Source organism: Meles meles, chromosome 1 (assembly GCF_922984935.1).
Source record: "Meles meles chromosome 1, mMelMel3.1 paternal haplotype, whole genome shotgun sequence".
NCBI lineage: Eukaryota > Metazoa > Chordata > Mammalia > Carnivora > Mustelidae > Meles > Meles meles.
The window spans coordinates 145,123,287-145,150,156 of NC_060066.1; the positions used below are offsets into that span (position 1 = coordinate 145,123,287).

General features: G+C 45.9%; 1 protein-coding gene across 4 annotated transcripts in view; it reads left to right on the plus strand.

Annotated features, from left to right (window-relative positions):
* Window positions 1-26,870, plus strand: part of LPAR3 (lysophosphatidic acid receptor 3) — a 105,508-nt gene that overhangs the window by 23,258 nt on the left and 55,380 nt on the right. Inside the window, exon 1 of one of the 4 annotated variants that reach the window (XM_045989912.1) lies at window positions 753-895. The exons of the other annotated variants lie outside the window; for them this stretch is intronic. The gene's annotated coding sequence lies outside the window, so the exon portion shown is untranslated. Of the gene's footprint in view, window positions 1-752; window positions 896-26,870 lie in introns of those variants that run through there. 4 annotated transcript variants of the gene reach the window in all.

Below are 26,870 nucleotides of genomic sequence, written 5' to 3' on the forward strand. Positions count from 1 at the left end.
GCATGTCTGTGACTTCATTTTGCTTTGCAGAGTTCAGAGAGAACAAAGTCTTGAGAACAGACATTGTTTCCCTTTGCATTTTTCTTTACCAAAGGTGGGTCAACGGAGGCTTTCTATTTCAGCTTTGAAAAACAAAGTATCCGGAACTATTTACCCCAGGAGGTTAAGCAGCCTCTCTCAAGAACTTGTAAGGGTGTTGTTGTTGTTTGTTTGTTTTTTAATATCTTGTTTCAACAAAAAGATGCCCAAGGAAGGCTCCAGGTCAGAAGCACATGAATATGCTTGCCCTGTGGGGGCTGCCTGCACCCTGGGGTAGCTTTAGGGTTTAGCAAGCATTCAGCCTGGCAGTGAGCCTGCCTCCCCTGGAAGGGTTGGGCCGCACTTACCCGCAGCCACTTCACATCCCTCCCAGGAGAGTGAGAGAGGGACAGCGCTTTAATACCGCGCTCCTAGGTATGGCTCTGTGAGCCCCGTGGGTGCTCACGGTCCTTTAGTGGGTGCCATCTCCTGCTCCGGGCCTGCCACCCTCGTGGGGACCAGTTCCAGACAGGCCAGCACCCACGGGAGCGCCCGGGCGCACGGATCCGTGCCTCGCCGGTGGGGGGCGCTCTCCTGTGGGAACGCTCGGACGCCAGGAGCAGGGCGGGGCAGGGCGGGGATGCGGCCCCTCCGCCCCCTCGGCGCCACCCCTAGCTCCGCCAAACTTTCCTTGGGCTCCGGGCGTGTCACAAGCCGCTGGATAGGAGGCGCGCCGCTGCCCGTCCGCCTTGTCCTCCACTGCCCCGTGCGCCCGGCCGGAGCCCGGCTCCCGGTCGCCTCGTCGCGCTCGGCCTGAGGGCATGCGGCAGCCGCAGGGGCCCCCGCTCCCGGGCTCGGCGGGGGGCGAGCGTGAGCGGTGAGTGCGGGCGCCAGGCGCGGGGAGGGTTCCCGGAGCCCGGGCGGGCCGGGGCGCGCTTGGGGAGAGGCTGGGGCGCACCTCTGCTGGGCGGGACCCGCGGCTCTCCAGAGTTGCCTGGCGGCCCGGCGGACGCCAAACCCACTCTGAGCACCTGGACGAGACTCTCTGGGGGGCGCATGTTGCCCTCCCCCCACTGTTTTCCTTGGCGCGAGAAGCCACCGGGATGCCAGATCGGCGCTGCTCCGCGCGTGCTGTGTGGTGGGCAGGGCGCCGGGAGCGCGGCGCAGGCTCCCTCCGCTTTCGCCCAGGTGCTGCTTTTCCGAGCTCGGCCTTAACACCTGTCGGCGGTTAACTGAGATTCTCCGGCGGAGCCCAGGGATGTCACATTTTTCAGCCTCCATTTACGCCCGGTGCGGTGGTGTATCCGGGAAAAAGATGGAAGTGTGCAAGGCATAAAGATTCCGGAAATAGAGATTATTAACCAACTGGTAACACTGTGGGGGGTGGTGCTTTGTGAGTGAGCGAATGTGCCCGCGATCCCCCTCACCAGCGACAGACAAAAGTGCTTTGTTCTGTAGCATTGTTACTTTATTGCATTCCCGCAGCAAGTTGCGACGACCCAGAATTGCTTAGAAGTTTCTCAACTTGTAATTTGAGTAGTGACGGTGAATATTGGAAACAATTTAGTCTTATTAAGGTAATCATTAAAATGGCCCTCAAAAGCGATTTTTAACTGAGTAATTTCCACGAAACGTGTCTCTGTAATTTGTTATTGTCTTTGCAAGGCATTTCTCCCTCCTCACCCCTTTGCTGCCCAGAGTATTACCTGGTCTTGGAATGTCACTTTAGAAATTCAGGTTCGCTTAGCTTCTCACGGTTCCTACGTGTGGGTGTTTAAGTCGGAGAATATAGTAAATGGCAGTTACAGACAGATGACCCCTTCTTTACCAATAGGTTATCCGTCCATATACTGCGTGACATGTCATCAGTGCATGGACTTTTCTGTAGCTAAGGAGAGAGGTTGTAGTTCCCAGTGAAGAATCCCTAGTTGCTAACCCCTAAGACATTTGTGTGGTCTGAGTCCAGTAAATAGAATTTTCCTTTTTTTTTTCAATTGGAAGTCATAATTAGAAACACACAACCTTGGTTCTGTTAACCTCATGCTTGTCTAAACAAACTAGACCATTCTAAAAAGAGTGGCAAACAATCCTACCAGCAAGGTTGATGTACTTGAGATAAGCCTCCAGAGTTGTCTCCTGTGCCTTGAGACTGTATGGACCTAGATCATGTACTAGACATGTCCGATCTAGCCATTTAACCATCTGGACATAACTGATACTGATTGTCACTACCATGTGACTAGGAAAGTAGATCATTTGGGCACATTCTTCTTAATTTCTTTTTTATCATTAGCGTTCCAAATTTCTGGCTTTGATTTAACTATAAATGACACATCTTCTTCCCTAAATCTGGCAAATGTGTAAACTGACACCAGCCTCTTTATATTAAATCAGATCTATTTTAGGTATCTGGTTGTTTTACAGGAGGTTTGATAGAACAGATCTGCATATGTTTCCTGTAAATGAAGACTGAAATGAAAACAGTTAAGACATGTGATTGCTTTTTGGGGGTATGTTCCTCTGAACCTATTTGAGAGTCTACAACGTGCTCATGCTTTCTCTCATCTTTCCAAAACACACACACTTAGGGGGACAGATGCACACACAGCATTGTAGCCAGGCAGCAACCAAGACACACCCTCTCCAAGTCATATATACAGACCCAGGGTGGGCTGCTTCTCCCTCAAGTTCTCCGTCTTTTTGATGCCGGGCAGAAATGTACCATAACTTAAGGCCAACATCTTATTTCTTTGGGCTGGGGCAGGGGAATCCTTGTAACTCAAATGGGAATTACTATAACTCAAATTACCTATTAGCCATTCCCCTTGGAGGATACATTATTTCAGAATGCTTTCTTGTCTGTGATTAGACCCAACAGAGTGGTTAAGCCTGATTGCAAGCTTCTAAATGGCAGAGCCCAGGCTCAGGGCATTATTAATGCAGTATAAGGAAAAGAGCAGGGCTTCACAGTCAGGCTAGCCTTTGTTCCAGGCCAGGCTTTGTGACCTTGCTTCATTTCTCTAAGCCTTAATTTCCTTGTCTGTAAAAATGAAGCTTATATCCACCTCCCAAGATTAGAACAGAAAGCACTTAGCAGAGTCTCTGATATACAGGAAGTATTCATTAAATGCTGGTTGCCATCTTTTCCTCCAAGATAAACTTCAAAATATTGGTATTTCTGTAAACATGGGTGCAAATGTACGTTGTTCTGGCAAGGTGCAAATGTAGATCCCTAAGGTGTAGGTGAGGTGACTTAGAGGTGTTGCCCATCCCTGGCTTGCTTGCTCTCCCCCGTTTCCTGGCCCTTTTGCTCTTCCCTCCGTCATCCCCCCTGCAGGGACTGAGCCTCCTCTTCTTTGGCCTTGCTAGTCCTTTGTTGCTTATCCTGGATTCTGCATGGCCGTGGAGGAGTCCCCCGGGACTTAGTCCCACCGTGGATGAGGAAGGTAGAGGAGAGGGGTGTGGCCCTGTCCACAGAAGCCCTGAGACCTTGTGCTTTTATAATGCTGAGTTAGAGAGGCCCTTGGAGTACAGCGGTCTGGGTTCTAGCCCCAGCCCTGCCTTTGTGAGTTCTTGTGACCTTGAATAAACCACTTGTTGTCCTTGAATCCATTTTCCCATTTATACGGCAGGGATAGTAATTCCTTTTCTACCTACATGCGCGTGTTGTGGGGTTCCATGAAATCATCTGTGTGAAAGAGCTTTGCACCCAGCGAGGACTACATAACATTGTGAGACACCCCAGGCAGGCTGCATGGGGGTGGTCGGGTGTCCGTGTGGGTGTTGGGTGGGCTAAACTGCCATCCCTCCACACCTCTCTCTCCTGCCCTCTCATGTTGAAGCGGACTTCAGGGAGGAAATCCTCCCTGAGGTTGCGAAACTGCCCTATGTGGAATGCACAAGGAACAGAAGTTTCAGGACTGAGATGACCTAACCCTGTGTGATTGGAGGCACAGGGCAGAGTTCCAAAGAGACTGTAATTCCCTCGTAGAATCACCTGTACTGTTTGCTCATCTCATTGCTTAGTGGACAAAAACACAGCCGGCTCACCAGCCAGTGAGTCAGAAGAGCGTGGTTGTGCAGTTGCTGGACATTGAATAGGACTGCCTGATGCCACCCTCCCTGGCCTGTGCCTTCTTGCTAACTTGGGTCTTTAAGGCCCACCCTGCAAAGCACTAAACCAACATGGTGCATTTCCCTGCTGTAAACAATTAAGCTAATTATTTAATTTGAGTCTGAAAGATGTGTTGCTCTCCTGGTGAGCCAGGAGAGTAGTGCCCAGTGAGAGGAAGGTTTTGGTTTCCCGGGTGGCACCTATCTCTCTTCATTCCCCAGGCTGATGTCCTTCTCCTTATTCCTCATCCATCTTTATCTGCTGACCCTTCCTGTGCGGTACCTGACCCCTGTCCTCCGGTCCTGTCTGCCTCTTGCCTTGAACTCCTCCCTTGCCTTGACCCCTGACATCACCAGCTATCACAGACCTTGCCTCCCCTCCTCAGATGCGAATCATTCATACATCTTAGGCTGGGCTAGACTGGGTGTCACTCTGAAAACAACCTTCCCTGTACAGCCTGCTTCAGCCCTTCCTAAAGGTGTTAGTCAGCCCCCTACTTACTCATCTGTTAGCCGGGTGACTTTATTATTCTCTGGGACATGAGGCTGGAGGTGGTGTTAGCTCTGGCCTTACCTTTGCCCCATGCAGATTCTGTGGTCTTCTCAGGGATGGCTTGGCAGGTGGCAGGGCTGTGTTGGAGGGCAGTTGAGCCCCTCCATAAACGCCACCAATTTATCCAAAGGCCCTCTGAACAAACGTGCTGTCTGAACGAAAGCAGTGGGCTTGCTTTGTAAATAAAGCTTTAAGGTTTCCCTGGTCTCCCCTCACAGATAGGTGGCTCCAAAGCTCTTCCTCTACAGAAAGGGGTGCCTGGGTGGCTCAGTCAGTTAAGCATCTGTCTTTGGCTCAAGTCATGATCCTGGGATGGAGCCCCGCGTCAGGCTCCCTGCTCAGTGCGGAGTCTGCTATTTCCTCTTCCTCTGCCCCTCCTCCCCGCTTGTGCTCTCTATCTCAAATAAATACATAAAAATCTTTAAACGACGGGGGCACCTGTGTGGCTCAGTGGGTTAAAGCCTCTGCCTTCAGCTCAGGTCATGATCTCAGGATCCTGGGATCGAGCCCCACATCGGGCTGTCTGCTCAGCGGGGAGCCTGCTTCCTCCTCTCTCTGCCTGCCTCTCTGCTCACTTGTGATCTCTCTCTGTCAAATAAATAAATAAAATCTTTAAAAAAATCTTTAAACGACAAAAAAAGAAATTCTGGAGCTGCCCCCAGATAGAGTCAGACCATATAAGTCAAAGGTGGGCAGGGGAGTCAGTCAGAGGCATTTGATCCCCAAAGAGAGCTAAAGAAATCCAAAGTTAAGATCATGGGGGTAACTAGTTGTTGAAGGCCAAAACAAGAGTTCAGATGTAGAACTCACTGACACATTTGCCTCCTGCCCTGGTTGATGTTTAATAGGTTAGTCCTTTGAATGGGGGCCTTTTCCCTAGACTAAACTGAAAATAAGTATGAGACCTTTTTCTATATCCCCATTGCATTTTGATTCGTCAGGGTTCTCCAAAGAAACAGAACCAAGAGGATATATATAGAGAGAAATGTGTGAAGATGCTTATTAAAGGAGTTGGCTCATAGGGTCATGGAGGCTGGGAAGCCCCTTAATGTGCCACCTGTAAGCTGGAGAACCGGGAAAGAAGGTCATGTCATTCAGTCTGTCTGAAGGTCTGAGAACTGGAAGCGCTGATGTCCAAGGACAGGACGTGTGTCTCCCAGTTCAAGCGACAGGGCAAATTCGACCTTCTTCCTCTTTTTTGTTCTACTCAGGCTCTCAGTAGAAGATGCACCCACTCACATCGGTGAGGGCGATCTTCTTTAGTTAGTTCATCAGTTCAAGTGCTAATCTCTTCTGGAAACACCCTCAGGGACACACCCAGAGAATATTTTACCAGCTGCCTGTGCACCCCTTAACCCAGTTATGTTGACACACAAAATCGATCATTGTGCCACCAAATCAGGAAACAGACCGTGGTACAACTCTCTACCATCCAGGCTACAGAACCCCTTCTGAATTCATCAGTCATTCCCCCGATGCTCAATGTCTCTTCTCTTGTTTTATCTAGGATCCGAGTTACATTTTTTTGTCATATCCCTCTGGAATAGTTCCTCTGACTTACTCTGTTCCGGAGGTCCTTGCAGCGGTTCCGGGGTCTTACACTCTGTAGGTGGATTCCCCATCTGGGTCTGGCAGGTGTTTCTTTAGAACCAGACTCAGGTGCTGTGTCTTTGCAGGTCCCCTGCTCTCTTGGGCACAGCACATTAGAAGGGGCTCCATGTCAGACTGTCCTACCACTGGAATGTTGGCCTTGTGCACCTGGGTATGTTGGTGTCATCCAGATCCCCTCCCCTTAAATCTGCCATTTTTCCCTCTGAAATTTGTGTGTTTGTGGGGAAGCACTCTGAGGTTGTATTAATAGCCTGTTCCTCCTTAAACCTCCACCTGCCACCTTTACCATTCCTTGGAGGACTTCTGCCTGTATTACCCACCTCTCTGAATGTTGCCACCTGATGCTTCTTTATTTCCATCACTCCGGCTGTGTTTACTCATTAGCATTATACTCTGAGGAAGAACTTTCTCCCTTGTGTATTTATTCATTTCTATTCACATGTATTCATGGATTCCTTTTGTATTCAAAATGTTGACATCTGTTACTGTTATTATTTATTTTGATGCTCACTTGTCCTCATTTGGCCAGTGGAAGTCCCTCTAAGCTGGCTCCTATGTCCTTTTGATATTCCCATTATTCTTCGAACATTTAAAATGTGTTTTTTTTTTAATTTCAATTAATTATTTGAGAGAGAGAGAAAATGAGAGAGAGCACACAAGAAGGGGTAGGGGCAGGCAGAGGGAGAAGCAGGCTCCCCACTGAGCAGGGAGCCCAATGCCATGCGGGGCTCAACCCCAGGCCCCTGGGATCATGACTTGAGCTGAAGGCGACACTGAACCAACTGAACCACGCAGGTGCTTCTCACTGAGCATTTAAAAATTTTCTGACACCACAAGATATTCCAGGCTTCTGTTCTACATTCCCTGACCTGGTCGGTCTCCCTTCTGGTAAAGAATGATATTATAAAGATATGGAAGGTTGATGTGCCCATTGTTTCTGGAGTGTCATTGCTTTAGACCTCTCAGGGGACAGGGGTGGAAATACACGTATATATGTATGTACATGTGAATGTTTATAAATCTTTCCACGGTAAGCCATGTATTATAAAATCATGAATTCATAACAAATGTCTCCAACTCCAACCCAACGCCCCGAGATCTTTCTATTCTCATCCCTTTATATCTTTGTACATACCTTCTCTGGCAGTAGGAAGCTTGTGGCCCATTATTCTCAATCTTTTTACTTTTATTTTACCTTTTTTTCCCTGTTCCACTCATGCTAGCCTGTCTTGCAACCAGAGAGGCTATCTGGCCTCCCCTGTACCTGGTTCTGTCACGCTGCCTCTTCTCCTCGGCTGCCCGGCCTGCCCCCCTGGGCCTCTCTGCGCCTTCCTGAGAGGCCTGCGCTCTCCATGGCTTCCGGCCACAGCCCAGGCTTTCATGCCTCTCCCACCCTGCCTCCCATCATACCAGCTTCTCATCCGCGAGCTGACCCTGGGGAAGGAAGAGAAGAGGAGGCAGAGGAAGAGAGGGGAAGATGGGAATGGAAAGAAAACAAAGATGGAAATAGTATATATACATTTTTAAAGCTCTTAACGCGTGTCGACCCATGGCTCCCCCCACAGGCTATATCCCTCCACGTTCTCACCCATGAGGTCTGCAGATGCCATTTTCCCTGGACCCTTGCCAGCACTGTTTCTGTCACCCGTTTACCCACCCATCTGCTAGCACCTCACTTTTGTCTCTCTGCTAGCTCACACCATAGTCACCCTGCCGCACTGTGACACTTCGAGTTGTCATCTTGACCCTACAGATCTGGCTTTCTCAAGCTTGGCACCGCTGACATCTCGGGCTGCATAATTCTCGGTGGTGGGGGCCGCCCTGTGCCTCATAGTAGCACCCCTGGCCTGCACCCACAGGATGCCCATAGCACCCCTCACTGGGTCTAACACATGTGTCTCCAGGTACTGTGAGATGTCCTGGGGCTGGGGTGTGTGGAGGATGAGCCCTGGTTGAGCGCCTACTGCTCTAGATGATGAGCTTCCCGGGGCATTTTCCATCTTTGAAATGTTTGCACATCTCTTGTCTCTCTCTCCTGCATAGAATGAACACTGAAGAAATGTTAGCTGGACAGGGATGAGAGGGGTCCACGGTGGAGTAGCGCTCCCCAGGACAGGACCAGTGGAACTCACCCATCATGTAGTTGGAACTCGTCACATAGGCAAATTCCATGAATACCCAACAGAGGGAAAAGAAAAGGAATGTCAGCAAGGCTAGGTCATTACTCGTCTTTCTTAGTTAATTTCCAGTCTAATTTCTTATAAGTCAGGTAATTCAGTTCGTGGTCTAATTCAACTGGTGGACTGTGGTGTTGATGGGGAAAGCAAAATGCATTAGGAGAAGGCCTTTCTTCAGTTAGATTGTTCAGGGCAGTAGAGGTCAGCCCAGTTGCATCTTGCTCTGAATTTTCTCTGAAGCAGGCAAACTGAGTCATCACTGCTATTTTTTGTTATGTATTTAGAGTTTTATTCTGTTGTTTTCATTGGATTATATGGACTTTTTCCCATAAACTTTTGTTGAAACTTCTAAGTGGGGATACACTTACAAATTTTATTGACATTTACCATAATTACATTATATTTCTTCTGGAATCAGTAAATGCTTGCAAAAGGCATTAATGTTGTTATAGAGAATAGATCTCCATTATTTCATATCTCGTCGGGGCATAGAATTAAATACGGGAAAAGTGTTCCAGTGGTCACTGTGGCCTGAGAGTCTGGGAGCCAGAAGGATGAGGGCTGGTGAGAGTGAATCAGGCTGTCCCAGTTTTAGTTTTCTTCTCTGTAACGTGGTGAAGGCTACACTGTCCTCTCATGGTGGGATCAAATGGGAAAAGAGATGGGAACTTACTTTGACCACTGTTCAGTGGTATGTCAGTGAATGTGTTTTGATGGATTATTCTAAGACCCAGACAGAGTGGCCTAGAGCAAGCATGGTAGTATAATTAGAATGTTTCAACCCAGCTGGCTAAGCTCCTCTTACACGTATTCATCTAAGTGTTTTCAGTGGTTGTGAAAAACACCAGTTCGTGACTTTGGACAGGGTGGTGGAGGAGAGACAGCCTTGGCTTTGGGGTTGTTATGTTGGTGACCCACCCATTCTGAGGGAGGGGTATCCTCTTCTGGTCTCCCTTCCTAGAAGTCTCTGTTGAGACCCCCACTTCCTGTCCTATTGGGAACAAGGCAATTTACTGGACTCTTCTGACTCCTCTGGACTTGGAAGTGGGCTGAGGTCTTTACATTGGTTACTTCATTCATTTTGTCCTAATTACCCAATAACCTAACAATTTAGAACTTGTCTCCTTTTTACAGCAGAGAAAATTAAAGCTCAAAGAGGATAAGTAGCTTTCCCAAGACTCTATTGATAATGACTGTAAAGGAATGTCAGATTTAAATCTGCCAACAGCTTTAGGAAGAAGATACTGTTATTATTCCTGTCTTAAAGATGAGGAAATTAAGACTCAGAGAGATTCACTAACTTGCTGGTAAGCAAGGCTTCTGACCTAGGCTATGTAGCTCCAGAGGTCATGCTTCTTTGCATGGGGATGCCGAGTTTCCCCAAGACTATTTGTGGAAGAGACTATCTTTACCCCACTCTGTCTTCTGGCACCCTTGTTGAAGACCAGTGGACCGTGTATGCATGGATTTGTTTCTGGGCTCTCCATTCTGTTCTTTTGGTTTCTATGTATGTCTTTTTGCCAGTACCGTACTGTTTTAATTACTGTAGCTTTGTAATATGTTTTAAAATAAGGAACTATGTAGCCTCCAAATTTGTTCTTCTTTCTCAAGATTGTTTCAGCTGTTGGAATCCTTTGCATCCTATATGCATTTTAGACTTTTTTTAAACGTGCCATTGGGGACGCCTGGTAGCTCAGTGGGTTAAGCCTCTGCCTTCAGCTCAGGTCATGATCTCAGGGTCCTGGGATAGAGTCCCGCATCGGGCTCTCTGCTCAGCGGGGAGCCTGCTTCTTCCCTCTCTCTCTCCCTGCCTCTCTGCCTACTTGTGATCTCTCTCTCTCTGTCAAAAAAATAAATAAAGTCTTAAAAAAAAAAGTGCCATTGAGATTTTGATAGGGCTAGTTCTGAATCTTTAAATCACTTTGACTAGTATGGACATTTTAACAGAATTGGGGCTTCCTGCCCACTAACATAGCATGTCTTTCTATTTATTTGTGTCTCCTTTAATTTCTTTCATTGATGTCTTGTAGTTTTCAGTGTCTAAGTCTTTTGCCTCTTTGGTTAAGTTTATTTCTCAGTATTTTACTCTTTCTGATGTTATTGTCCATAGATTGGTTCTTAACTTCCCTTTTGAATGGTTCATTGTTAGTGTGTAGAAGTGCAATTGATTTTTGTATGTTTAAGGTACTTTGAATTTTTTATTTATTTCTTATTTTTTTTTTATAAACATATAATATATTTTTATCCCCAGGGGTACAGGTCTGTGAATCGCCAGGTTTACACACTTCACAGCACTCACCATAGCACATACCCTCCCCAATGTCCATAACTCCCCACCCCCTCTCCCAACACCACCTCCCCGCAGCAACCCTCAGTTTGTTTTGTGAGATTAAGAGTCACTTATGGTTTGTCTCCCTCCCAATCCCATCTTGTTTCATTTATTCTTCTCCTATCCCCCTAAGCCCCCATGTTGCATCTCCACGTCCTCATATCAGGGAGATCATATGATAGTTGTCTTTCTCCGACTGACTTATTTCACTAAGCATGATACCCTCTAGTTCCATCCACGTCGTCGCAAATGGCAAGATTTCATTTCTTTTGATGGCTGCATAGTATTCCATTGTGAATATATACCACATCTTCTTTATCCATTCATCTGTTGATGGACATCTAGGTTCTTTCCATAGTTTGCTATTGTAGACATTGCTGCTATAAACATTCGGGTGCATGTGCCCCTTCGGATCACTACATTTGTATCTTTAGGGTAAATACCCAGTAGTGCAATTGCTGGGTCATAGGGTAGTTCTATTTTCAACATTTTGAGGAACCTCCATGCTGTTTTCCAGAGTGGTTGCACCAGCTTGCATTCCCACCAACAGTGTAAGAGGGTTCCCCCTTCTCCGCATCCTTGCCAGCATCTCTCATTCCCTGACTTGTTAATTTTAGCCATTCTGACTGGTGTGAGGTGATATCTCATTGTGGTTTTGGTTTGTATTTCCCTGATGCCGATTGATGTGGAGCATTTTTTCATGTGTCTGTTGGCCATCTGGATGTCTTCTTTGCAGAAATGTCTGTTCATGTCTTCTGCCCATTTCTTGATTGGGTTGTTTGTTCTTTGGGTGTTGAGTTTGCTAAGTTCCTTATAGATTTTGGATACTAGCCCTTTATCTGATACGTCGTTTGCAAATATCTTCTCCCATTCTGTCAGTTGTCTTTTGGTTTTGTTAACTGTTTCCTTTGCTGTGCAAAAGCTTTTGATCTTGCTGAAATCCCAGTAGTTCATTTTTGCCCTTGCTTCCCTTGCCTTTGCCGTTGTGCCTAGGAAGATGTTGCTGCGGCTGAGGTCGAAGAGGTTGCTGCCTGCGTTCTCCTCAAGAATTTTGATGGATTCCTTTCTCACATTGAGGTCCTTCATCCATTTTGAGTCTATTTTGGTGTGTGGTGTAAGGAAGTGGTCCAATTTCATTTTTTGCATGTGGCTGTCCAATTTTCCCAGCACCGTTTATTGAAGAGGCTGTCTTTTTTCCATTGGACATTCTTTCCTGCTTTGTCGAAGATTAGTTGACCATAGAGTTGAGGGTCTATTTCTGGGCTCTCTATTCTGTTCCATTGATCTATGTGTCTCTTTTTGTGCCAGTACCATGCTGTCTTGATGATGACAGCTTTGTAATAGAGCTTGAAGTCCAGAATTGTGATGCCACCAACTTTGACTTTCTTTTACAATATTCCTTTGGCTATTCGAGGTCTTTTCTGGTTCCATATAAATTTTAGGATTATTTGTTCCATTTCTTTGAAAAAAAAAAGGATGGTATTTTGATAGGGATTGCATTAAATGTGTAGATTGCTTTAGGTAGCATAGACATTTTCACAATATTTATTCTTCCAATCCAGGAGCATGGAGCATTTTTCCATTTCTTTGTGTCTTCCTCAATTTCTTTCATGAGTACTTTATAGTTTTCTGCATATAGATTCTTAGCCTCTTTTGTTAGGTTTATTCCTAGGTATCTTATAGTTTTGGGTGCAATTGTAAATGGGATTGACTCCTTAATTTCTCTTTCTTCTGCCTTGTTGTTGGTGTAGAGAAATGCAACTGATTTCTGTGCGTTGATTTTATATCCTGACACTTTGCTGAATTCCTGTACAAGTTCTAGCACTTTTGGAGTGGAGTCTTTGGGTTTTCCACATATAGTATCATATCATCTGCGAAGAGTGATAGTTTGACTTCTTCTTTGCCGATTTGGATGCCTTTAATTTCCTTTTGTTGTCTGATTGCTGAGGCTAGGACTTCTAGTACCATGTTGAATAGCAGTGGTGATAATGGACATCCCTGCCGTGTTCCTGACCTTAGCGGAAAAGCTTTCAGTTTTTCTCCATTGAGAATGATATTTGCGGTGGGTTTTTCATAGATGGCTTTGATAATATTGAGGTATGTGCCCTCTATCCCTACACTTTGAAGAATTTTGATCAGGAAGGGATGCTGTACTTTGTCAAATGCTTTTTCAGCATCTATTGAGAGTATCATATGGTTCTTGTTCTTTCTTTTATTAATGTGTTGTATTACATTGATTTGTGGATGTTGAACCAACCTTGCAGCCCTGGAATAAATCCCACTTGGTCGTGGTGAGTAATCCTTTTAATGTACTGTTGAATCCTATTGGCTAGTATTTTGGTGAGAATTTTTGCATCTGTGTTCATCAAGGATATTGGTCTGTAGTTCTCTTTTTTGGTGGGATCCTTGTCTGGTTTTGGGATCAAGGTGATGCTGGCCTCATAAAATGAGTTTGGAAGTTTTCCTTCCATTTCTATTTTTTGGAACAGTTTCAGGAGAATAGGAATGAGTTCTTCTTTAAATGTTTGGTAGAATTCCCCTGGGAAGCCGTCTGGCCCTGGGCTTTTGTTTATTTGGAGATTTTTGATGACTGTTTCAGTCTCCTTACTGGTTATGGGCCTGTTCAGGTTTTCTATTTCTTCCCGGTTCAGTTGTGGTAGTTTATATGTCTCTAGGAATGCATCCACTTCTTCCAGATTGTCAAATTTGTTGGCGTAGAGTTGCTCATAGTATGTTCTTATAATTGTCTGTATTTCTTTGGTGTTAGTTGTGATCTCTCCTCTTTCATTCATGATATTATTTATTTGGGTCCTTTTTCTTTTCTTTTTGATAAGTCTGGCCAGGGGGTTATCAATCTTATTGATTCTTTCAAAGAACCAGCTCCTAGTTTCATTGATTTTTCCTATTGTTTTTTTTTTGGTTTCTATTTCATTGATTTCTGCTCTGATCTTTATGATTTCTCCTCTCCTGCTGGGTTTAGGGTTTCTTTCTTGTTCTTTCTCCAGCTCCTTTACGTGTAGGGTTAGGTTGTGTACTTGAGACCTTTCTTGTTTCTTGAGAAAGGCTTGTACTGCTATATATTTTCCTCTCAGGACTGCCTTTGTTGTGTCCCACAGATTTTGAACCGTTGTGTTTTCATTATCCTTTGTTTCCATGAATTTTTTCAATTCTTCTTTAATTTTCTGGTTGACCCATTCATTCTTTAGAACGATGCTGTTTAGTCTCCATGTATTTGGGTTCTTTTCAGCTTTCCTCTTGTGATTGAGTTCTAGCTTCAGAGCATTGTGGTCTGAAAATATGCAGGGAATGATCCTAATCTTTTGATACTGGTTGAGACCTGATTTGTGACCCAGGATGTGATCTCTTCTGGAGAACGTTCCATGTGCACTAGAAAAGAATGTGTATTCTGTTGTTTTGGGATGAAATGTTCTGAATATATCTGTGATGTCCATCTGGTCCAGTGTGTCATTTAAGGCCTTTATTTCCTTGTTGATCTTTGCTTGGATGATCTGTCCATTTCAGTGAGGGGAGTGTTAAAGTCCCCTACTATTATTGTATTATTATTGATGTGTTTCTTTGATTTTGTTATTAATTGGTTTATATAGTTGGCTGCTCCCATGTTAGGGGCATAGATATTTAAAATTGTTAGATCTTGGGGCGCCTGGGTGGCTCAGTGGGTTAAGCCTTTGCCTTCAGCTCAGGTCATGATCCCAGGGTCCTGGGATCGAGCCCCACATTGGGCTGTCTGCTCCGCGGGGAGCCTGCTTCCTCCTCTCTCTCTGCCTGCCTCTCTGCCTACTTGTGATCTCTGTCTATCAAATAAATAAATAAAAATCTTTAAAAAAAAAAATTGTTAGATCTTCTTGTTGGACAGACCCTTTGAGTAGGATATAGTGTCCTTCCTCATCTCTTATTATAGTCTTTGGCTTAAAATCTAATTGATCTGATATAAGGATTGCCACCCCAGCTTTCTTCTGATGCCCATTAGCATGGTAAATTGTTTTCCACCCGCTCACTTTAAATCTGGAGGTGTCTTCGTGTCTAAAATGGGTTTCTTGTAGGCAACATATTTGATGGGTTTTGTTTTTTTATCCATTCTGATACCCTGTGTCTTTTGATTGGGGCATTTAGCCCATTAACATTCAGGGTAACTATTGAGAGATATGAATTTAGTGCCATTATTAGCCTGTAAGGTGACTGTTACTGTATATTGTCTCTGTACCTTTCTGATCTACTACTTTTAGGCTCTCTCTTTGCTTAGAGGACCCCTTTCAGTATTTCCTGTAGAGCTGGTTTGGTGTTTGCAAATTCTTTCAGTTTTTGTTTGTCCTGGAAGCTTTTTATCTCTCCTTCTATTTTCAATGATAGTCTAGCTGGATATAGTATTCTTGGCTGCATGTTTTTCTCATTTAGTGCTCTGAATATATCATGCCAGCTCTTTCTGGCCTGCCAGGTCTCTGTGGATAAGTCTGCTGCCAATCCAATATTTTTACCATTGTATTTTACAGACTTCTGTAGCTGTTTGTCCTTCTTTTGCTCAGCTTCTTTATTCTCTGTCATTTGGTCTTCTATACACTAATTCTTTCTTCTGCCTCATTTATCCTAGCAGCGAGAGCCTCCATTTTTTATTGCACCTCATTAATAGCTTTCTTGATTTCAACTTGGTTAGATTTTAGTTCTTTAATTTCTCCAGAAAGGGCTTTTATATCTCCAGAGAGGGTTTCTGTAATATCTTCCATGCCTTTTTCGAGCCCGGCTAGAACCTTCAGAATTGTCATTCTGAACTCTAGATCTGACATATTACCAATGTCTGTGTTGATTAGGTCCCTAGCCTTCGGTACTGCCTCTTGTTCTTTTGTTTGTGGTGATTTTTTCCGCCTTGTCATTTTGTCCAGATAAGAGGATATGAAGGATCAAATAAAATACTAAAAGGGTGGCAAAGACCCCAGAAAAATGCGCTGTGACCAAATCAGAAGAGACCCCAAATTGTGGGGGGGAGAAAGGGAATAAAAAGAGGTTCAGAAAAAGAAAAAGAAAAAAATTAAAAAAAAAACAAAGAAAAAATATAAAAAAGAAAGAAAAAATATATATTTTAGATAAACTAGTCAAAAAACGTTAAAAAAGAAAAGGGTAAAAGTTTTTAAAAATTTAGCAGAAGAAGAAAAAAGAAAGAAAAAAAATTGAAAAAAAAATTGAATTAACCACAAGACTAAAGAATCATGGGGAGAAAGCCATGAGTTCCGTGCTTTGCTTTCTCCTCCTCTGGAATTCCGTTGCTGTCCTAGGTATTGAACCTGCTTTCCTTGATATATGAACTTCATCCTGGCTGGATATTTTGTTGATCTTCTGGGGGAAGGGCCTGTTGTAGTGACTCTCAAGTGTCTTTGCCCGAGGTGGAATTGCACCGCCCTTACCGCGGGCCAGACTAAGTAATCCGCTCGGGTTCGCTTTGGGGAGCTTCTGTTCCCTGAACGCTTTCCATAGAGTTCCGGAGGATGTGCATGAAAATGGTGGCCTCCCAGTCTACGGCCCAGAGGAGCGGAGAGCCCCAGGCCCCGCTCCTCAGTGCACCCCCAGAGGACAGCACCCAATCACTCCCATATCCCCAGCCTCCAGCCGTGCTCCGAGCTCACCCAGCCTGCGACCGGTTCAAGGTAACCCTGAGCTGAGAGTTCAGTCCTCGGCTCTGTCTCTGTAGCCGGCTTCTCCATTCTAACACCTGCGAGCTCTGCGACACTCCGACACCCCGATCCTTCTGTGACCCTGCGGGACCTGGGGCCACGCTGACCCTGCATGGGCTTCACCCCGGTTTAGCCTCTGGAGCAATGTCCCTCAGTGGAACAGACTTTAAAAAGTCCTGATTTTGTGCTCCGTTGCTCCGTGGCTTGCCGGGAGCCGGCCCCTCCCCCCCTCGGTCTATCTTCCCGTCATTTTGGATTCACTTCTCCGCCAGTCCTACCTTTCAGAAAGTGGTTGATTTTCTGTTTCTAGAATTGCTGTTCTTCTCTTCGATCTCCTGTTGGATTTGTAGGTGTTTGCAATGTTTAGATAAGCTATCGAGCTGATCTCCTGCTACCTGATGTAGTCTCAGCCTGCTACTTCTCCGCCATCGATTTTTGTATGTTTATTTTATATCCTGCATCTTTACTGAATTCACTTATTAGATTTTTGTGCAGCCTTTAGGATTTTTCTCTATATAAGATTATGTTACCTGTGAACACACAATTCTACTACTCCTTTTCCCATGTGGATCCCTTTTCACTCTTTGTCTTGCCTAATTACCCTGGTTGGAACTTGCAGTACTGTGATGAACAAAAGTGGCCAGAGTGGGCATCCTTGCCCTGTTCCTGATCCTAGAGGAAAAACTCTTAGTTTCTGACTGCTGAGTCTGGTGTTTATGTGGGAACCATGCTCTTTTTTTTTTTTTTAAGATTTTATTTATTTATTTATTTGTCAGGGGTGGGGGTAGAGAGTGCACACAAGCAGCCTGAGTGGGAGGCAGAGGTGGAGAGAACGAAGCAGCCTCCCCACCCAGCAAGGAGTCTGATTCCTGGGATCATAACCTGAGCCAAAGGCAGTGGTTTAACCGACTAAGACACCCAGGCGTCCCAGGGAGCCGTGTTCTTTTTTTTTTTTTTTTTTTAAAGATTTTTTTTTTTATTTATGTATTTGACAGAGAGAGATCACAAGTAGGCAGAGAGGCAGGCAGAGAGAGAGTGAGAGGGAAGCAAGCTCCCTGTGGAGCAGAGAGCCCGAAGCGGGACTCGATCCCAGGCCCCTGAGATCATGACCTGAGCCGAAGGCAGCGGCTTAAACCACTGAGCCACCCAGGCACCCCGGGAGCCATGTTCTTTAACTGCTCTGCTCACCTGCTTATCTGTTTGTGTTTGAAGCCAGACCCCGAGGTCTGTGTTCTTCCCCACCATGCTCTCACCGCTCTCTTTCTTCCACCCCGTTCTCCATCCCTGCCTCTCTGCTTGGTTTCAAGCAGCAGCAGAAGGAAATGGTAGTGCCTTCAGCTTAGTCACTGTGGCCCTGGGCCCATTCTCAGGCAGGGAGAAACTTGTTCCAGCTGAAGTTATTTTAGTATTTTAGTCATCCAGAGTATGAATTTGTCATCACTTCTTGTTAGATGAAGGTGTCAGAGCATGAACAGTTAAACTTCCAGAATTCCAGTTGTATATTCCACTGACTTTATTTTTTTTTAAGATTTTATTTGTTTATTTATTTGAGAAAGAGAGAGAGAGAGAGAGCATGAGAGGGAAGAGGTCAGAGGGAGAAGCAGACTCCCCACAGAGCAGGGATCCTGATGTGGGACTTGATCCTAGGACTCCAGGATCATGACCTGAGCTGAAGACAGTTGCCCAACCAACTGAGCCACCCAACTACCCTCCACTGACTTTTTAAAAGAAGTTTTGAGTTACCTAAGTTTCTTAGAAAGTACTATTTGCCATTTACTACTTCCTATGTGCCAGACATCTTGCTAATCGCTTTACAAACACTGTTTTAATTTAATCCTTCAACACTCCCAGTCATTGTAGTCATGGTGCCATTTTTATGGAGAAAAGGAAAGGCTCTGGCTGGATCTGCAGGTGTGCCAGGTCAAAGCCCTTGCTGAGTGTGACGAGCCTCCCTCTGACTCAGGGCCAGCTGATGCCAAAACTTCTGCTCTTTGCCCCGGGTTCCCTTGCCTGCCTGGGTGTCATGGCCTGCCATGCTTGCCTTGAGAGGGTTTAGTTTACCAGACTTCACAGGGGTAGCCTTTTCCTCTCTAACCTCTGTTTTCTCTGCCAATGCTGAAGTGTTCCTTTCTTTCTTTGTTCTGACTGGCTGGCATCTGCTATCTCATAGAAGAGGAGAAATGAGAAAACCACATAAAAAACCTCTCCCTCTGAAACAAATAATACATCATATATTTATTTTAAAAATAATAAAATAAAACACACCAATATAAAAAAATAAAATGAAACAAATTCCCATTCAGAGGAACAGGAGACTGGTAGCAGTCACAGGCGCCTAGAAATAATAAAGCCTGCTGGGCAGGAATGAGAACCTCTCGGCCCCGGCAGCGGAGGCATTCTGTGGCTGGTTCCTGCTTCTGCTCTCCGGGAGAGGCCTCACGAGGACCCTGACCTTGACTTTGTTTCCTGTGAAGTTCTTCCTGTCCATTCCCCTCTGCAGCCATATCTGAAATGGGTGTGGGAGAGGGTGTGCTCCTTGGGGGAGAGTGAGCAGGGGCCTTTCCAGGCCCAGCTGTGGCTTCCTTGGCAACATAATAACCTTAAGAAGTTCCCAGTCTTTCCCATCTGTTTGGTTCTAGTCAGTCCCACTCAACAGTCACCACATTCACATTTCATTCTGGACCAAGTTCTTAAGCTTGTCTGACTTCCCAGCGTCTGTGCTTGGCCCACCTCTGTCGTCCCTCTTCTTCGATCCCCACCTTGAGGGCCTCCAAGACATGGACTTGGGCAGGAAGGTGCACCTCTCTGTGGATCTTTACTCTAAGCCTGTGGTCCTTGGCTTCTCTGCAACGTCTTCTTTTTTTTTTTTTTTTTTTTTTTTTTTTTTTTTAAAGATTTTATTTATTTACTTGACAGAAAGAGGTCACAAGCAGGCAGAGAGGCAGGCAGAGAGAGAGAGAGGGAAGCAGGCCCCCTGCTGAGCAGAGAGCCCGATGCGGGACTCGATCCCAGAACCCTGAGATCATGACCTGAGCCGAAGGCAGCGGCTTAACCCACTGAGCCACCCAGGCGCCCCTCTGCAACGTCTTCTTGAGAGGCCTTCAAGAAAGGCTGTGAGTGATGATACTATCTTCTGTTCTTTGGGGTCCCAGCAGTTAACATCTCTCATCTCCAGTCTCCAGATGCTGTCTGTTCCTTTGCCTCTTTGCTTACAAACTTACAACAGTTCTTCCCTGAGCTCATCTCTTTCTTGTAAGGCTTTGCTGAGAGCTGCAAGGAAGGAGCAGCCAGTGCAGGTTCCCATTCTGTTTCCTTCCAGCACCTTCACCTACGGCTGCAGGGTTCTTGGGCAGAGTTCCCAAAACACAGTGGCTTGACTAAGACAGAAGTTTATTTCTGTTTCTTGCTCACAGTCCCGAGGTGAGTGGTTCGGGTTTGAAGGGTCCCTTTCATCTCGTTTTTCCACCATCCGCTAGGGCAGTGCTTCTCAAACTCTCTTTGATTAGAGACTGATTTTCTTTATTTCCAGTACAGCAAAGACCAGTAGCTGTGGTTTATACTTCACTGATCATGCACTTTGTCTTTCACAGTAATGTCAAAGTGCTGTAAACATTTCTAGGTGTTTATTTGCAATTTTGGTGCTTATCTCCTCATTGATAGAAACTTGTCCATGAACGACGTGGAATCGTGCTCCTCTAGGGCTTTGCCCTGGTCTAAATGCTGAATGTGGAATCACAGGCCCGCCCTACTCCAACTTGCAGGAAAGTGAAGAGCGTGGAGGGGCACACACAATGTGTTTTAGGGTTAACCTTTTAGGGTTAACCTGAAAGTAGCAATCGTGTATGTTCACATTCACTGCAGAAACTTAGCCTCAAGGAGGCTAGGGAATGGAGTTTGTTACAAATGGAAAACAATTTGGTACTCTGTGCCATAGAACAGAAAGCTAAATATAGATACAAAAAAATAATCCCGAGAGAAGTGGCAGGGCAATATACAATTATGGGCCAATGAGTTAGCAGAATGAGTTCAGTGTCGTACCCGGCAGAACAGGACTTCTGAGAAACGGAGTCAAAGGTCCTGCTAGCCCTTCTTTGCGGTCTGAAGATCAGAGGCCTGCTGCATGGTATGGTTAACAAGGGGGAGTTCACTTGAGAAGAGGCTAAGAACCATTCTCGGGGGGAAACCCAGCAAGGATATAGTCAGGTTTGGAGCTGAGTTAGAATCCCCAAGAGCTTATCCAGAGGTCTGGAGCAGGAGCAGATTGAGAGCCCAGAACATTATAGCAGTGAGCAGTTGGTGGAGCATCAGGGAGAGGGGCTCTACTAGTCTCCCTGGGCCTAAGCCAGACACCCAAGGCCCTGGCCAGCAGGGGGACAAAGGCCATCCCATTCCAAACCTCTCTGCTAACTTCAGAATGCTGGACTACAAGCAAGGTGTGAGGACTGACACCATCATTCTACCTCCCTACCTTGAAAACTTGGTGTTTAAACCTATAACTTTATTCTTTTAAAATATTTTATTTATTTCTTTAGCCAAGAGAGAGAGCACATGCAGGGGAAATGGCAGGCAGAGGGAGAAGCAGGCTCCCTGCTGAGCAGAGATCCCAGGACCCTGGGATCATGACTTGAGCTGAAAGCAGTCGCTTAACTGACTGAGCCACCCAGGCATCCTGAAACCTCCAACTTCATTTTTTATTGTGGTCTCATTATCTCCAAGGGCCGAAAGGAGGGGTGTTGCGAGTTCTAACCTACATGTACACTGTGTTTAGGGTGACTTTCTTCTCGTTTATCTTGAAGGCAGTCTGGGAGCTTAGCCTGGGGGGGGGGTGTGAGAGATGTTGGGGCTTGAGATAGTCATTCAGGAGTCATCCACAGAGAGGAAATAATGTAAGCAGTCATAGTGCTGGAGGAGGGAAGTTTAAAGGGAAGAAAAGAGGAGGCTGAGGACCAGTCTGGGAATGTGTACATGGCAGGGCTGTGGGAGAACAGGGGACAGAGACACGGAGGACAGCTGGAAGACACTAGGAAAGGGTAGAGCCCCCGAGGCTCAGGTGGGGAGTTTCAAGAAGGGAATGACTATTTGTCAGCCTCCACAGTGAGCCAAAGGAAAAGAGGACTGGAAACAGAGGATTTGGGGATTAATAGAAGAGGAACGCATTTTTATTTTGTGCTGATTACAAGCAAGTATTTGTTTGTGTTTCAAAGGACAGGGAGACAGGATACCAGCTGTGTATCAGGTTTGGAGCCAACGTCAAGACGAACATGTAGTCAAGCATGCTGAATGCCATAGAAGAGGCACCAAGCTTTTCTCAGCCACGTTTCTTGAAAGAATAGCCTGTGCTTTCTTTTTACTCCTGTTATTATTTCAGCATGATGGGACGGAGTTTCCACTGCCTTTACTCCCCACCAGCTAACTGAAACTAACCAGCACAGGAACCAAACATTTATTGGATACCCGCTCGGTGCTCCTCTGTTGGTCATCGGGTGCACACATGTCAGTAAGAAACCGTCCCAGCCTTTGAGAAGCTCACAGTCTGGGGAGAAAGTTGGACTCTGGGTGGAAGATGCTCCTCCCGGGCACACTCAGGGGCGTTCTCCCCAACGGTGGCGAGAGCAGAGTCTGAACCTAGTGCATAAAGAGTCAGTTAGGGCAAGTCAGGGTATACGTATAGGAAACTGAGATTTGTCTGAGCTCCAGAGTCACGGATGACCTCTGATCTCTCCCGACCCTGTTTGTATTTGTACTGGAGGGAGCAGGTGGAGGAGCAGGGGTGAAGAACGCTAGCGTACGATGGAGCTACTATTGGGATAAGGACGAACTTATTCCTGAAACACCCCCTATCCCCCAGTGCTTTGAGCTCCCCAGCTTCTTGGCTTCTTCAGGGACTCTATCAGGCTCGTGTCCTCAGAGTCTAAAGATTGTCTACCTTTGTAGCATCCCCAGAGCATCTGAGAGAGCAGCACCGATGCGGGATTGCCCCCCAGCCGGCTGTGCCACCAGTCCTGCCAGGGAAGGTTGGCTCGGTGGTGCCCCCACACGTAGCCCTTGTGGGATGTCTGCACGGCTTTTACCTCGCGTTAGGCTGCACCGCCTGCCCAGTTCAGGTAGTCATTACCCCTGCCCCCACCCCGCCCTGCCCTCCTCACAGGCATTATAAGGAAAAGACTACTAATTCCTTCACCATACCATTGGGTTTCAAACCTGGCTAACCCTTAGGCGGAACTTAACACTTAAGTCGGTGTCATTTATCTCCATGGTATCTAAGACCAGCAACACGGGCGGAGCTGGGACCCATCCAGGATGACACAGAAGGACATCAATGATGTAGACTCCAGTGTGCTGGGATCTGGTGGAATCTAGCGGCATCAACTGGATTTTATAGAACCCCTCTTACTTTGGGTAAATCACCCATTGAGTAAATCACTCACCACATGTAGACAAATTCAGTAGATTCCGGTGCAGGTAGGGGGACACTGAGGACATCAAAGGAATGATGATACTTATCCATGCCTTCAGGAGTATGATTTATTCCTCTTTCCTCCTCTAGGAGTTGTTATATTCACACCCAAGAAATGTTACAGTGTAAATATAACTAAAAGATTTAAGAAAACCCATAACATATTAAAACCTTGAAAATACCACTTTTTGTTGTATTACAGTGCACTGGAAATGGTATCTGTACTATCAGTGTTCCCCAAGAAACACAAGATACAATCAAACTGTAATTGTTGCGGGGTGGGGGGGGCAGGGACGATAACTTGGTCCCTGGGGGGAGGGCAGAGTTCACGGAAGCCAACTAGAGATGGCACAGTGTCGACCAAGAGCTGGGAACAGCAAGGAGCAGTTAGCATTCCTCAACCTGAAAGCCAGGGGCGGGGGAGGCGAGGCCGCCTGCATGGGGAGGCCAGCTCACAGGGGCTAACCTGGGCAATCCAGAGGAGCCTACAGGGAGGGAGCAAGGAAAATCAGTGTCCCAGCCTGGGCCTCCTGCCTCCTGATCTCTTGCTGTCCCTCTTGTTGGCAGGAGCTGGAGGACAAGGCCCGCTGATGCAGTCCTGAAGGGTAGGGAGCGCAGGGAGAAGGGTGAAGAGGGGAGTTGGAGGGCGAAGGGGCCAGTGGTTGAGGTCAGGCCCAGCACTCAGATGCCTTTATTCGCATTTCCATGACCTGGCCACCTTGACTCAGACACAAGGTGAGAGTTGGGGGCAGGCTGGGGAGGGCTGTGAGCCTCCCACTTTCCTGATGAATCCTGCTTCCTGACCAAGGTCTAGAACTCCTGCCGGGGGCCCTGTGACTTGTTCCTTTTAGCTGTAGCGGTGCTCTCTCCTGCAGAATCTCAGAAGCCTTGTTTACAACAGTGGTTTCCTATTGAAGCCACATGCTTTGAAAATATGATTTCCCTTTCTCTGCACTTGTAGGGTTTAGTCACGCACTGACCTGGGCTGCTGTGGTCTCCAGAATCATGGAGCTGTCACTGCAGATCACCGTCGACCCATCGCTGCTAATAGTGTGGGATTGTTTGGAACACATGGTGTTGAGCAAGAGGCTCTTGAATATCCTTTTTAGGACTGGAGGCAGGGGACAGGGTCATGAAATGGAATGAGCAAGGGAATGCAGTACTATGGTTAGGTTAGGACGAAGGGTTGGAACCAAAATTTTATCTGTTGTGGATTTTACATCTAAAGACACCTAATTTTCTTTTCATGGAAAGTCCTTGCCGTAAGTAGGAACTCTGTGAAGTTTCTCAAAATACATTTTCACAATGACCAAGTTCTTCCTACAGGAAGAATATCTTCTTCAGCTATAAATGTCCACGTTTTAAATTTTGGCAGTTTCCTCCTTCAGAGAGTAAAGCCTGTGACTGCATAATGGTCTCAAGTTTATTAGCTATGCAGTAGAACATTTATAGTCATGTTCTGTGTAAATATCAATTTCAAGCATTGTGATTAGCATCTCTACTTTTGAGAGGGTCAAAAGACAAAGTATATCTGTCGTCTTTCTAGCCTCCTGAGTTAGATGAGATTAAAATTTTATAATAGATTAAACAAACACTTAAATATTTACATTATATTCAGATAAGTTATGTCAGGGAATCTGCTGATCGTATAAAACCTGTGTTTCCTTCAGTTTGGTTCTGGATGTTTTCCGGTAGGCTTTCCTGTTTAGTCAAGAGGTTTAAGACAGACTTCAGTCATCGGTGACATCTGGGGAACAATATGTTTGTCCACGGTTGTTTATTAAACAAGTCCTCCCTCCCCACAGGCCTCCTCCACACGCAGTAGCATGGTGACCCGTTTATTGTGCGGAGCTCCAGCTGCCGGGCTCCCCCGTGGGTCACCACCTCGGGGCCGAGGAGGACTGGAGGCCCGGATGTTTGTCATTTCCCAGATGCACCTCGAGGGTGCCTGCCCCTCCCCTGTGTGGCCACTTCCCAGGAGGCACTGGCTGTGTCGTGGAGACAGAGGGTCTCCATCTGTATGCCTGACTTCACCATCCCTCCTTAAGAGACAGAGTGGCATCCCGTTAGCAAAGTTGAGTTTAGCTTTCTTGAGAGAACTGATCTGGGGGTACGGAGACAGGATATCAGATTTGTGCACTTAACAGCACCCCTAAGTCAACATATTAGCCTTACCCGATGACAACAGAGGCTTTCCGCCCTCTGTCCCAGACAGTCTCCACTTACACTGAGCCCCAAACAAATCGCCTCTCGTCTGTGTATTTTACCCTAACCAAGGATAGGGATGGTTTAGGAAACACGCGAGCTCTGTTATCTTAAAATGACTGGATTATCGTGAAGTTCATAAGCTCTCCTCCTCTCTCTTTTAAATCTATTTTAGTATTTATTTATAGAGCAGTTTTATATTGACAGAAAAATTGAGCAGATAGTCTGGAGTTTCTATGTTACACTTCCGTTCCTGCACACAGTATCTCCTATTATTTACGTTTTCATCAGTGTAGTACATTTGTTATCATTAGCGAATGGATATGGAGACAGTATTATTAGCTAAAGTCCATATTTTATTCAGATTTTCCTAGTTTTTACCTAATGTCTCTTTTTTGTTCTAGGATCCAGGATACACATTGTATTTACAAGTTGTATCTCCATCGGTTTCTCTTAGCTGTGACAGTTTCTCAGGTTCTCCTTGGTTTCCATAACCTTGACAGTTTTTGAGGAGTCCTGGTCAGGAATTTTGCAGAATGCCACCCAGTTGGGAATTGTCTGAGGTTTTTCTCATGCTGAGCCTGTGGTTTTGTGTTTGGGGAAGAAAGATCATAGAGTAAAGTGCCATTCTTAATGTATGTCAAGATTACAGATTGGCAACATGACTTATGACCACTGTTGTTGTTGACCTTGATCACCTCGCTAAAGTCATTTGTTGGGTTTCTCCACTGAAACTTGACAAATGATTCTCTACCGCTAACCCCCACCCCCTGCCTTTTCCCTACTGCCCTCTGGTAGAAATCTTGTTCCCTTCTTTTAGAGCAGAATGTCTATATAATTTATTTGGAATTCTTCTGCATGGGAGATTTATCTCCTCTTTCTCATTTGTTATTTTATTTCATCATTTATTTACATCAGTATGCAGTAAGGATGTTTAGTTTATACATTGGCTTATAGTCCAGTGCTATTTTATTTTGTTGCTCAAATTGTTCTAGCGTTGGCCATTGGGTTCTGTTCTCTTTTGAGAGTTATGTTTAAAAAGGAGCAATGGTTTCTAATGTCCCTACACACAAGAGAGAGGTCTCTACTATGCACTTTACTGTGACCGCCCTCCAGACCACCCTGTTCAAGGGTGGCAAACTCCTCACACCTCTTGGCCAGCTGGGCTTGGGGCCAGCTCTGTGGAGGGAATGAAAGAGTTGTGAGATCCAAATTGGAGAGTTCACCAAAGAAGAAAGCAATAATGCTCAGTTTGGGTAAACAGTGAGGGGCATGCAGGCATGTGTGCACAAGGACTTGCTTTTGTTCTGCAGCTAACAAGTGTTTACTGAGTGTCTACTATGTGCTGGACATTGTTCCAGGTACTGGGGAGGCCCCATAACGACACAGCGTCCCTGGCTTCCTAATGCATAAAACCAGACCCTAAGCTCAGTAGAGAGATTCAGGTATCGAGAAATGTTGCGGAGAAAGACCAGTCAGGACAGAGAGTGGAATCTCAGCAAGGTGGTGTGAGGTGTACTTTTAGAGAATGGCGGAGGGATCTCTGATGCGGTGACATCTGAGCAGGAATGATGTGGGGAAATGGGCCGATGGCTGTCTGGGGGAGGAGCCTTCTGGATACAGGGCATAGCAGGCCTAAAGACTTTAAAACTCATGGCTAAAATGAACCTCAGGGATTGTTATGTGGATTTAAATCTCCTATGCTATCCTGATTTCACCATTAACG